At 40.1% G+C, this 12,741-nt stretch overlaps 1 long non-coding RNA gene across 2 annotated transcripts in view; it reads left to right on the top strand.

The window, feature by feature from the left end:
- Window positions 1–11,206, top strand: part of LOC127018083 (uncharacterized) — a 284,395-nt gene extending 273,189 nt beyond the window's left edge. Inside the window, exons 9-11 of one of the 2 annotated variants that reach the window (XR_007766704.1) lie at window positions 7,678–7,709; window positions 9,272–9,346; window positions 11,163–11,206. This is a non-coding gene — a long non-coding RNA (uncharacterized LOC127018083). Of the gene's footprint in view, window positions 1–1,799; window positions 2,327–7,677; window positions 7,710–9,271; window positions 9,347–11,162 lie in introns of those variants that run through there. The other variant, XR_007766705.1, reaches the window with a different exon arrangement.
- The last annotated feature ends 1,535 nt before the right edge of the window (window positions 11,207–12,741 follow it).

Raw genomic sequence — 12,741 nt, forward strand, 5'->3', positions numbered from 1 at the left:
CAAATTGTTAATATAATAAATACTGAAAGCAGATTATTTTACTCTTTGAATCTATTCCTACAGTGCTACACAAAGACTCCTCCTTTGGTTATTAAAGAATTTAGGGCATGGATGAATGTCAGTGGGAGTCTGTGGAAATAATTCCATTGACTTCAATTGGATTAGTATCAGTTTTTTATGAAATAATTGTAGGAAATCACTGTGTAGGAGCTGCTGCTGAAATGCATAACTCGTAGAAATATCAGACTGAAAGGAATAAATATCAAGGCCAGTTCCTTCTTGTCAGAGACAGACAAGTTAGATACCTTCCACAAGCTAATTGAGAAATACATCTTTTTTTAATACATTCATAAAATGTTTCACACATGCAATGTGTGTTACACATTGCAATGTTAATAAAATTAATTTTAGCTGTACTGAATCAGGACTTGGTAAATTTCTCTGGATTATGCAGATCTGCTGTCACACAGAAAACCTGTCCGTTACTGCATTTGAGGTAGGAATTCACATAATTTGCAGAAACTTTATAGCATTATGAGAAACAGGATTTAACGATACAGTATCAGATTGTTTCCAGATGTGTGAGCAAATATACTCTGTTGAATCTCTGAGAAAATGGTATCCCTCATATTAATAGTCCATATCTAAGCATCTGTCAAATTACTTAATGCTTAGATATTCTTTAAAATTTCCCTTCTTTTCAAAGAAAAAGTGATTGATCCAGATTGAAGTAATACTTTTCCTGAAAAAAAAAAAAGTTATGTCAGGTGTTTGAGAGCTGGTGTAATGACTGCATTAAATCTGATTCCATTTTTTGCTTTTCCATGTTCCATATTTATACAAATTACATTTATCACCAAAGAATTAAATTATCAATTATTTGTCTCAACTGACATAAGCTTATGTCATATAATTCCATATATACTAGATTGATTTTTTTTTTTTTTTTTTAATTTTTGATCTCTGGTAGAAATATATACAATATTCAGCCACTAAAAGTGTTTCTGCATCATCCTTATTTCCTCCCTATTCCCACTGAACTTAAAAATAGGCACTGGGCAGTCCTCAGCTGAGGAAAAGATTGATTTCTAATAGGTAGAAAATATTTTTTTATTTTCAACTGAAGACTATAGAGGTAACCATTTTTCAGGGACATTGCTTAACATTTCCATATAATTGAGTTTGAAAAACATTTAAAATATCTCCTGTAATTTTGAAACACTATTGGGAGAAGAAGAAAACTCATCTAGAACTTGTTATAGAAGATGAAATGAAGACTCATCTGTAGCTTTCTTTAGCAGTATATTAACTATACAATTAGGTGAAAGCAGATATTCATTTTTCTTTCTACTTGTTTCTTGGCAGAAAGGAATATTCTGAATTGATGGTAGCATTATGCAAAAGAATACATGTTGGAATTCAAACCATTTTAGTTTATGCACACTTGTAAATATATTTGCATTTTTAATGTATTTTCAAATATTCCTTATGCAGCTGCATTGCTATTTTGAAAATCATAATGCAGACAATGATCATTCTTCCTTCACATAAATGACAATGAACAGCTATCAGAAACATTTTGGTATTTGTTTGAGGCAAAGCTGGTCACAGAGAAAAAACGTGTGTTTTTCAGCCAACTGTTTCTATTTCATCAATGTAAAAAGGAGCTACTATATTGTTAGCATAATTTCAGACAGTGAGGTGGCTTGGGGAAGAGGAAGTCATCAAAAGTCCTGGGGGACAAGTTGTCACAGTTTTTTCTTTCTGCCATTCCTTGATGTTTGCCTCCCTCTGGACAGGTTCTTCCATCTCCATGTAGAATCTGGTGGAACAGTGCCTCCAAGGAGAGGACTTTCCCCCAGTTTCACAGAACCGATGCCCTCATCCTACAATATCTTCACCAACTCAGAGCAAATAGTGTCTGTATGCTGAAGCATCATTTCAGTTAAAATCCTTCTCTCCTTATGGTCTGCTGAAACAATACAGAAATTTTCAAGAGTTTCTTGCAAAGCTCCTGCTTGGAAATACCCAGACCTTTCAGAAGGATTTGTTTTCTCAGATGTCTCAAAGCACTGCTGTGTACAGTACTTGCTGAACTTTTGCAATGGCTCCCAGTATCAGCTGCCCACGTGGCAAGATTTGAGTGGTTGCATAGCCGTTAATGAACCTTGCACAACATTTCCCTCTTTGGATTTTAAGCAGTACATTTCAGGCACAAGTAGAGGCCTGGAGTAGTACAATTTTGTAACAAAGTAAGCAGCAAGCTGTGTCTGTGATTATTTCATGTGTGCAATTCAATGCTGGTTTAAAACAATAAAAAAGGAGAATAAGGGGCTTTGTTTGTTTTGAGGGTTATGGCTAAACTTCATAGAATCGTTTAGGTTGGAAAAGACCTTTAAGATTGAGTCCAACCATTAACGTAGCACTGCCAAGTCCACCACTAAACCATGTCCCTAAGTGTCACTTCTACACATCTTTTAAATACCTCCAGGGATGGTGACCCAACCACTTCCCTGGGCAGCCTGTTCCAATGCTTGACAATCCTTTTGGTGAAGAAATTTTTCCTAATATCCAATCTAAACCTCCCCTGGCGCAACTTGAGGCCATTTCCTCTCATCCTATCGCTTGTTACTTGGGAGAAGAGACCGACACACACCTCGCTACAACCTCCTCTCAGGCAGTTGTAGAGAGGGATAAGGCCTCCCCTCAGCCTCCTTTTCTCCAGGCTAAACAACCCCAGTTCCCTCAGCCGCTCCTCATAAGACTTGCTCTCTAGACCCTTCACCGGCTTCAATGCCCTTCTTTGGACACGCTCCAGCTCCTCAATGTCTGTCTTGTAGTGAGGGGCCCAAAACTGAACACAGTATTGGAGGTGCGGCCTCACCAGTGCCGGGTACAGGGGGGACAATCGCTTCCCTAGTCCTGCTGGCCACGCTATTTCTGATACAAGCCAGGATGCTATTGGCCTTCTTGGCCACCTGGGCTCGCTGCTGGCTCATATTCGGGCGGCTGTCGACCAACGCCCCCAGGTCCTTTTCTGCCGGACAGCTTTCCAGCCACTCTTCCCCAAGCCTGTAGCATTGCATGCTGTTGCTGTGACCCAAGTGCAGGACCTGGCACTTAGCCTTGTTGAACCTCATACAATTGGCCTTGGCCCATCGATCCAGCCTGTCTGGATCCCTCTGTAGAGCCTTCCTACCAACGCTCCTGCCCGACTTGGTGTCATCTGCCAACTTACTGAGGGTGCACTCGATCCCCTCATCCAGATCATTGATAAAGATATTAAACAGAACTGGCCCCAATACTGAGCCCTGGGGAACACCACTTGTGACTGGCCACCAACTGGATTTAACTCCATTCACCACAACTCTTTGGGCCTGGCCATCCAGCCAGTTTTTTACCCAGTGAAGAGTACAAGCCATGAGCAGCCAGTTTCTCCAGGAGAATGCTGTGGGAAACGGTGTCAAAGGCTTGTCTAGGCTAAAGTCTAGGTAGACAACATCCACAGCCTTTCTGTCATCCACTGAGCGGGTCACCTTGTCGTAGAAGGAGATCAGGTTAGTCAAGCAGGACCTGCCTTTCATAAACCCATGCTGACTGGGCCTGATCACCTGGTTGTCCCGTACGTGCCACAAGATGACGCTGCAGATGATCTGCTCCATAACCTTCCTCGGCACCGAGGTCAGACTGACAGGCCTGTAGTTCCCTGGATCCTCCTTCTGGCCCTTCAGAATGGGTGTCACATTTGCTGACCTCCAGTCAACTGGGACCTCCTTGGTTAGCCAGGACTGCTGATAAAAGATTGAAAGTGGCTTGGTGAGCACTTCTGCCAGCTCCCTCAGTGACCTTGTGTGGATCCTATCCGGCCCCATAGGCTTGTTTGTGTCTAAGTGGTGTAGCAGGTTGCTAACCATTTCCCCTTGGATTATGGGGGCTTCATTCTGCTCTCTGTCCCTGTCTTCCAACTTGGGGGGCTGGATACCCAGAGAACAACTGGTCTTACTATTAAAGACTGAGGCAAAGAAGGCATTAAGTACCTCAGCCTTTTCCTCATCCTTTGTCACTATGTTTCCCCCTGCATCCAATAAAGAATGGAGATTCTCCTTAGTCCTCCTTTTGTTGCTATGTATTTATAGAAACATTTTTTATTGTCTTTTACAGTAGTAGCCAGATTAAGTTCTAGTTGGGCTTTGGCCCTTCTAATTTTCTCCCTGCATAACCTCACAACATCCTTGTAGTCCTCCTGAGTTGCCTGCCCCTTCTTCCAAAGATCATAAACTCCCCTTTTTTTCCTGAGTTCCAGCCAGAGCTCTCTGTTCAGCCAGGCTGGTCGTCTTCCCTGCCGGCTCATCTTTTGGCATGTGGGGACAGCCTGCTCCTGCGCCTTTAAGATGCCTTTCTTGAAGAATGTCTAGCCTTCCTGGACTCCTTTGCCCTTCAGAACTGCCTCCCAAGGGACTCTGTCAACCAGGCCCCTAAACAGGCCAAAGTCTGCCCTCTGGAAGTCCAAGGTAGCAGTTCTGCTAACTCCCTTCCTCACTTCTCTGAGAATCAAAAACTCATTTCATGATCGCTATGCCCAAGACAGTCTCCAACCATCACATCGCCCACAAGTCCTTCTCTGTTCACAAACAACAGGTCCAGCGGGGCACCTTCCCTAGTTGGCTCACTCACTATCTGTGTCAGGAAGTTATCTTCCACGCACTCCAGGAACCTGCTAGAGTTTTTTGTGTGCTGTATTGTATTTCCAGCAGACATCTGGTAAGTTGAAGTCCCCCATGAGAAAAAGGGCTAGCGATTGTGAGACTTTTCCTAGCTGCTTATAGAATATTTCATCTGCCTATTCATCTTGGTTGGGTAGTCTATAACAGACTCCCACCATGATATTTGCCTTGTTGGCCTTCCCCATGATTCTTACCCATAAACACTAAACCCTATCGTCACCATCATTAAGCTCTAGACAATCAACACTCCCTAACATACAGGGATACCCCACTGCTTTTCCTTCCTTGCCTATCCCATTTGAAGAGTTCATAGCCATCCATTGCAGCACTCTAGTTGTGCAAGTCATCCCACCATGTTTCCATGATGGCAACTATGTCAGTTTTCCTGCTGCACAATGGCTTCCAGCTCCTCCTTCATTAAGCGGTCAGGTTTCTTCAGGCTGAGTTCTATACTAAAAGCAAAGTTTAATCAGTAATAGAGCTGTGCACAGGTCTGATTGATTGATTCAGCCTTTGATGTACTCATGAGATGGAGGAACAAAATAAAAAATGTTCCCTGGAATAAGCAGTGGATGGTCCTTTAACATAAATGGCTGTTCTCTCTCCTTAGGGATAAGCCCCAGGATGCTTATTTGTGTCATGGTTTATTATTCTACTGCACACTATTATTGTCTTGTAAGACAGCCTCTCACTTCCCCGCATCATCCTAGTGATCATTCACTTCATCTGTTCTAACCTCAATTCCTCTATAGTGAATAGGAGAAATCTGAATGACACCTATTATTAAGTGGGTTTTCCTCTGGGTTGTGGACAATGACCTGATCTTTACAAACAAAATGTCAGCAACAAGGTTTTGCACAGTTTCTACACAGCAAAACTCTTGAAACGCAGACAGGTGAAGTATCAACCCAGCCCTGGATACTGCTTCCTGTACCAGATAGAAGTCTTCTAAGATTAACTTGAATTTTTCAACGTGAAACTGAGTTTAACTATGCTTATGCAACCAATTTATGCTGAAATATATATGTAAACACAGTACAGCAAAAAAACCACTTTTGAAGGGCTTTTGAAGATATGTGTAAATTGGTAAAGGCACCCTGAAGAAGATACACACATTATATAAAGGTAAACTACTCCGTAACTGTATAAAGTCTCCATAACTGTATAAAAAGAAAAGTTGTTAATGGTTATAAATAATTTATTTATAGTATATTATATAGTGCTCTTTGAATTCTGGTGATAAAGTCTTTTGTAAGTCCCATATATGCACTAGGATGCAACTTCAATTTGGTTCTTTTAATATTTACTGGGATTTCAGTTATGCTCTCCTCTGCTGTAATAGTTAATTAAACACTTTCGTAATACTCAGCTACTGATGAAGTAATGTAGCTCAGTGGATAAAAGTTCCACTTTTACAAAAGTTGTGACATTTTTATTCAGAATGTTCCCTTGCACTTGTTCTCTTCCGTGTAATATTGGTGACTTTGTATGTCAGCCTTAAACTTTCTGAATTTTATTTGCAATGATAAGAATATTGCAAGATTTAAAAAAAAAAAAAAAATCAGTTAAAACCAAGGAACTGTGGCTTGCATGCAGAATTTAAGATTGGTAAATACTTTTTTATTTTACTATTTTGGATATTTCTGTTCTTAGTACTTCCCATTCTTTTGAATGACCTCTTTTTTTAGTTTAATGTCATGATATATTTGGTACGTTCAGCAATGCATTAAGTATTTGAGAGGTTTCTGAACATACTTTAGATTTTAATTAACTGGTTAGCTTTTCTGCCAATGTCAGTGTGTTTCTATATTCTTGGAGCTAGGTAACCATCTCTGGTGACTAATTCACTGAGAAGATTTTGGTTTAGGCTTTAAAATACAGTTATTAGAAAATGGCATTGCAAATAGAAATAGGCGTCGGTGAAGTTAAATTTATTTTAGCTAGCCTACATTAAAAATGTCAACTATATGAATCAGCATATCTGCTTAACTGGGTTTTATTTCAAATAAGAGAGTAATGTTTAAACAAAAAAATCTTTCACCAGTGCAGACCATTGATGAAACACTACTCATGTTAATGAGAGAGTATTCTCAGAAACAGCCCAAATCAGAAATGAGTTAACCATGAAAATGGTGTATTTCACAAAGCAAAACTGGGACTAATTTTATTCCTGTTCTTCTGGATTTCTGTCTTGGATGTATAGAGTTCTGCATCTTAGGAAGAGGAGATACAGCTTCTAGATTTTGTTCATCTTAACTAGAGAAATACCTGATCTTTTTTTCCTAAAATGTCCTGATGATGCCCATGCTTGGCCTTGTTTGCACGGCAGATAAGTTCTCTGATTCGCCAATGCTTCTCTGACAGTGGGGAAAATTCAATGTAATTCCCAAGTGCCAAGAGACAGTCGTTTATTTGCACTGCCTATACCAAAACAAATCGCAGCTGGTTGTAGCAGGTTGGCATCGAGCCTTGGGCAGGCACAGATTCCTCCTAAAGAGGTTACTAATATCCTTGAAGTAAAACACTTATTTAAATGTCTTCATGGGGGTGAGAAAATAAGAGTTTCTCTCGGAAAGGTAAGTTTCTTTTCTAAACATTTGCTGAGTTATCACTACGTACTAAATATCTCTTTTTAATTGACAAAGCTGTATTTGTATATGGGTTAGAGATACTCTGCTACAGCAGAACCTTGATTTGTATTCATAAGGTTCAAAGGTCTGATCAAGGACGAAAGTTACTTAGTCAGTGTTTTAAGCCCAGGGATGCTTTCTGTCATCTTATTCCTGGCTATTCATAGAACCTGCAGACATTTTTTTCATGTGCCATAGTTATTCTTTAACAGTTATCTCTCGTATGATACTTTTTTGCAATCTCAAATGTCAGCTACAGATCATCAGATTAATTTCTAAATTGAATTTTAATGTCTAACTGTTCCTTTTTCTTCTATTTATAGTCTATGTCCAGCATAGAGCCTACAGATACAAGGTATTATACAAATCCTACTTTTTAATCTGTTTGTGTTTATGTTCATAGTGTCCAAACATTAAGAAACTCTACATGAGTTTAAAAATACACTTTACATAATCACTAAATATATTAAGTTGTTTCTGGGACATTGTTAAACCTTTACATTTTAGAAGCAAATACCATACCCTCCCCAAAAGAATATAAAGAGGTTGAGTATTTCAAATTAATATATAGACAAGACTGTGTACATGTGTATACATGCATATATATACACAGACACACTTCGTCTTGTCAGAGTGTATTCAGAACCCTTTCAGTTTCTCCTAACTTTGTGCGTATTTACTTGGTGAGCTGGAATTTTCTTTGTTGGTTGCTAGATACTTTTTTTTTTTAAATATTTCAGCTAATTTCACATATTTTTCATAAATTAGATGAAGGAAAAATAACTCTTTAGAAAAAAGAAATGATAGCTAAAAATAGGTTCAGGATAATTTACTAAGCTTTAGCATTTTCATGTTTTCAAGAAGACATACGAAATTTAAGAAGGTGTTGGTTTGCCATATTCATGAAAATATCTGCCCCAATATGGCCAAATTATGTTTACAAAAACTAGAGCTTTGCATGTATGTCAGGGCAGATTGAAAGCTCTGAGGACTCTGCCTTCTCCGATCATGCTCTGTCCCTCTGGCGCTTGTGGTGCTGGCCAGCTAGTGTGTGCTTAACTCACCTAGCAGCACAGCAAACGCCGTCTTCTCGTAACTCCTGGGTCTGACTAGATGGCTCATATGCCGTCCCTATGGAGTAAATCAAACTTTTCTTGCAATTGCTGTCCCCAGCTGCTCTCGAGTATGTCTTACATGCTTTCAGCAACACCCATGCTGGTAATCAAGCTGAGTGGATTTGAAGATGGTATGTCTAATTTGAATGTAGAATGGCCTGGAGCCATACCAAGGACAAAGAAGGAATATTTTGGAATAACATTGGTGACGCTAGAACTGAGGGGCAGGCAGGAGGCAGAAGGAACAGTAACTAGTTTGGCAAGTGAGTTTGGCAACTTTAAGCTGGGGTTATAGGAGTGGGAGGCAAGGAAGCGGAACTTTTTGTGTGTTGGAGCCTGGGATGTGGTAAGCAGTGAGACCATGGCTAATGACAAAAACTGGGAGCCAGTGACGTAGTGGGAACACACACGTTGAACGTAACGTCGAGAGGCAGCTTTAACTTGGTAAGTAACGTGTAAAGGCTAGAGATGAAAGCAGATTAATGCAGACATGAGCTTGCGAGAGAAACTGTGATAAGGAGTTAAAAAAAAAACAAATTGAGAGAAGGAGCCAGAGTAGAAGGAATGAGGCTGGCATTTTACAGGAGCCAAGAATGGGGAGTGGGGACAGGCAGCCTTCCTCTTCCTCTGCGGTTAGCAACTTCTGCAGCTCACCAGTATGGCAGCTGCCCTGGCATCTCTCTGGGAAGAGGGCAAAGAAGTTCATCGCTCTTTAGCTAGCCAGTCTTAATGCTGCTCAATACTGTGGCTTTGAAGTGTTTTTTTCTTTTCCTTTTTTTTTTTTTCTTTTTTTAAACTCTAGCTTGGAGTGCTTGGGTCTAATGTTTTTAAAATCGCATTCTGAAGAACAGACAGTCAAAATCAGTCTAAGAAAGAGGTGAGTCTATTGAGTAGAAAACAATGTTAGATATTTAAATGTAGTAACTCTGATATGTTTGGGTAGTAGCAAAAGATAGCCAGTCAATGCGTAATAATTATTTTCCTGTTTGTGGTAGCACTGTCTTGTACTCTCACAGTTGTAATTAATGTCACTGTTGAGGTGGAATTGTGAGAAGGCTGTGCCAGCCAATTAAAATGGTAATATGACTTCAGGATCTGTTTGTGATCGTATTGATTTCTTTAATGGAAAGCTTCTCTGTGACCTTTTCAAAGCACATACTGTACTTTTTACACTTCTATAGATTAATCTTGTAAAACATTATTTTAAATTGTCACATAGTAGGCTTGTAGAATTTTATAAATTGCCTAAAAGATGATAAAAACTACTGTGATTTTGTGATAAAGAGCATTAGAGCACTGCCAGCGGATCACGAAAAGTACCTCTGAAAGTCTACTGGGATTCCCCCATGGCAGAATGAAAATTGCAGTAGAGCAATTGGGAGAAGGAAGATGTCTTTTATTAAGACACGAGTATTTGTTGTGGTGGAAAACTTGTTTTAAAAATGTAATATAGCTATAAAAGAAAATTTAGAATGTGAACAATTTATAGTTCATAAAGCATAAAAGTGTGAGTAAAAAGATCTTTCTGAGATTTGGAAGAAAGCAAGCACTACAGCTGAGTCTGTTAAATCATAAAACATCAGGCATGGGCTTCATTCCTCTCATATTCAGATGTGAGAGATGAACCTAAAGCAAAATTCCAAACTGGAGTCCAACTCCTCTCAAGCTTTACAGATCTGAACCTTTGGGTAGAAACCAATGAGTAAGATGTAATGGGATTTGAATTTTCTGGAGGGAGAATACTTGGGAAAGGGATTATGTGAATGGATTTTAATTGTGATGAAAAAAGGCTATTAAATCTCATAAGGGCAGGAAATTAATGTGCTGCCAACTTTACTGAATTGTAAGAGATTCCTTGGCACTTAAAAACAATGGGAAAATGTTAAATCATACTGGATAATTATTGATGATGATTTAGAAAATATGTTTGATTTCGCCCATTTCAACAGATAGTTGCCAAACATGTTTGTGTTAGCCTCCATATTACACGCCAGAATACTTTTGTAGGGTTAGTGTTACGCTGAACCTTGTCAGCTTATTAAAATGAGGAGCAAGTGAAAAGGGGCATTGATCTCACCATTCATTATTAGGGGCAAGCACTGGATTGTATAACATTTCTCAACTTACTCGGTATGTTTAGACTGTATATCTTAGTAATCCTTTTGCGATTTACTCAAAATCTGTATTGCTGTTGTTCAGAACTCCGTTCATATATGTGTGGTGTAGCATATAACTTACAAATGAGGTCAGCTGTTTTGTTGTGGTATGCACCAGCCACTGAGACCCTTGTTACTGGCTCTGAGAGGCAAAAGGAAGCTAGGAATGGTGCTACCCTCTGTTTATAGACATAGAAGAGGAATAAACACAGATGCAATGCTTATTGACTACTTGCTTATTTGAGCCAGCTCTGCCCCTTTTGCAGAAAATAAGAGGAATGTGCACTAATTCCTTAAGTCTTTCTTAATAGGTCATGTGCTTTGCCTTATGCTACCAAGATGGTATCTAGGTCTCTTGGCCTTTAGACTACCCACACTGCCATGCATGCTCTTTAACTGTGTGATGCTCAATCAGATCCTGGATGCTCCTCGAGACCAAACCAAGGTTGCATCTTCTCTACAGAGCTCCCTTAGCAGCTGTTTCTTGAAGCAGTTTTTGCTAGTACCTAAACATTGAGTTTCTCCTTCCCATTCCAGTGTCATGATCAGTCACCCCATCCTGGATGGCGTACGGGTAACATAAACCCAAAGGCAAATTCTTCTGATCGATGGGTTTATATGGGTTTTATGTTACTCGTTCACTGGGATGTTTGCTAATTTGATTAAATTCTAAGCTCTCTTAACCATCACAGCCTGCTCAGTCTTTCCTTTTTATTTTTTCTTTGTATTGTCTTGTCTCCCTGATTATCCTCCTATCATCAAATTTCTTTATGTGAAATACATTGATACTATATCAATTAGAGCTAGACCTTCCAGTTCACCACCTTATTGATTTTTCTTATGCTTTGAGTGTTTCTTCATGCTGGAAGTGTGTCTGCATGCAGGGGAATAAATGGATACTTCACTGGGCAGCATCTGCTGTGAGATTTGTTCACCCTAGTGTTTCTGCTGCAGATGCATGTTGCACACTCAGTGGTTGGTGATACGAGCTGTAAGGTAGTTTGTTGTTATTTGGAAATGTACTCTATGCATTGCTATACCATCAGTTGGAGTGGCTATGGGAGAGTGATGGTAACAGAGGTGGCTCTTCCCTCTGCAGTGTGGTTTTCTGTCACGTCTGAGTTGCACAGGTGCCAGGCATGTTTTCGTACACATTTCCTTTGCAGCAAAGGTGACAAAAACCTGACTAGAAGGCATAAACTTTGTCTTGTTCCCCATGGCAAGTGTTTTTTGGGGAGACCTCATCAGAGGTGACTGTTGCCTGTACTCTCCTCTTCCCATACCAGGCAGAGGCAGAAGAAGAAGCTATGGTAGATGCCAGACTGCTTTACCCACCCTCTCTCGTAAGCAGTACTACACCTATCTGGTGCAGCCTGGCATTCTGGAAGCACATTTTCTGTGTGCAGTGAATGCCTGAAGGTACACTCTTTGAGCTTTATGAATCTCAACTGGCATTGTCAGGCAGCCTGTGGTGGCCTGCAGAGGCCACTGCGCTTCCAGCCTAGCGCCTAACAGACAGAGATGGGAGTACACTGGTCTTCTCTGGTCTTGCTGTAAGATCCTATGGGCCTGCGTCAGTGCCCTGCGGAAGGTCAATTTAACTTGCTTTTTGGCATTCTAGTCCATCATGTAAAAAAACGAGCATGCTGCTGTGCATCAGCAAAAGTGGTCTTATAGCTTTGTCAAGGTATGTTTCACTTGCTGGTGCAGGAGGATGTGTGTGGACATACAGAAATGTAGGGATTATTGGGATAGTGTTGGAGAGCTGTTCGGCATGGAAGGCACAGAGCCTTATCCCTACCACCCCTGTATAAACTAATTGCTCTGTGGGTTATGTCACAGAAGGGACTGCAGGGAGTGTGGATGATGATAAGACCTGAGCCTGGGAGCAAAGAGTAAAATTAAGCTGATATGGTAGGCACACCCAAATTTTGAGAAATTTAAGAAATACTGGTTTGGCCCAATGTAAATAAATCCCTTTTAGTGGAATATTCTGCTGGGCTACATACCTTGCATTTTATTTAGCTTTAAGTCTGAATTTTTGCTGAGAAGTTCAAGATTTCATGGTTGGATCAATTTCCGGCGATAAATTGTTGGATTTATATACAACTGTGCT

This window comes from Gymnogyps californianus, chromosome 6 (assembly GCF_018139145.2).
Source record: "Gymnogyps californianus isolate 813 chromosome 6, ASM1813914v2, whole genome shotgun sequence".
NCBI lineage: Eukaryota > Metazoa > Chordata > Aves > Accipitriformes > Cathartidae > Gymnogyps > Gymnogyps californianus.